At 47.1% G+C, this 787-nt stretch overlaps 1 protein-coding gene and 1 long non-coding RNA gene across 2 annotated transcripts in view; both read left to right on the forward strand.

The window, feature by feature from the left end:
• The window catches only part of LOC111646870 (protein NLRC3-like), a 20897-nt gene that overhangs the window by 8821 nt on the left and 11289 nt on the right, over positions 1-787 (forward strand). The gene's annotated exons all lie outside the window — the stretch shown is intronic.
• Positions 1-787, forward strand: part of LOC147817279 (uncharacterized) — a 12421-nt gene that overhangs the window by 3790 nt on the left and 7844 nt on the right. Inside the window, exon 3 of the long non-coding RNA XR_015436496.1 lies at positions 39-200. This is a non-coding gene — a long non-coding RNA (uncharacterized LOC147817279). The remainder of the gene's footprint in view (positions 1-38; positions 201-787) is intronic.

The raw sequence follows: 787 nt of genomic DNA on the forward strand, positions 1-787 counted from the left end.
TCCATCATTATTCACACTCAAAGCTCTGTGTGTGTTAGAGACACACCACACTCTGCTGGACCTGGACCTGGACCTGGACCTGGACCTGGACCTGGACCGGGACCGGGACCGGGACCGGGACCTGGACCTGGACCGGGACCTGGACCTGGACCTGGACCTGGACCGGGACCGGGACCTGGACCTGGACCTGTTGCAAAGAGGTAGGCTGTAACTCACATGATAATATTGCTGTAGTTTAAATAGCTGTGTATCCAGAGGTTTATTAATGTGTTTATTTGCAGCATCGTTCTTCTTCATGTTTATATTCTCATATCTGAAAGCTGTGCAGTATAACCAGTCTTTAACTGCATAACTGACTGACTGTCTGACTGTTGAACCCTCTGTTCCTGTTGTCAGACGACTGAGTATAAAACGTGGTTCATCTCAATTCCCTTAAATCCTCGTTTCCCTCTTGCATCTCTTCCCTGCGTCTTCGTCCCTCCGACTGAAGACATGAGAGATGATGAAGGAAAGGTGTGAGGAGAGAGGAGACATGATTTTAGAGAAATGAGACGTCCTTCTCTGTGAACCTTCATCTCCTCTGACAGCGGCTCAGCTGGATCAGCTGTCAGCTACATGTGCATGAACCATTTCTCATGACTCTGTTTTCATGTTGTTTTCACATTGATCCACTGAACTGCATGTTCAACAGGTTTTTCTGTTCAGTGGCGAAAAAACACACTTATCCTGGTTTCTTAACCGTATCCACAATAGACTGTTGGACTGTGTTCTGGAAGCACTTCAGATT

The sequence above is a fragment of the Seriola lalandi genome, unplaced genomic scaffold, assembly GCF_002814215.2.
Source record: "Seriola lalandi dorsalis isolate HSWRI2012SDOR001 ecotype SW California unplaced genomic scaffold, Sedor1 jcf7180002054977, whole genome shotgun sequence".
NCBI lineage: Eukaryota > Metazoa > Chordata > Actinopteri > Carangiformes > Carangidae > Seriola > Seriola lalandi.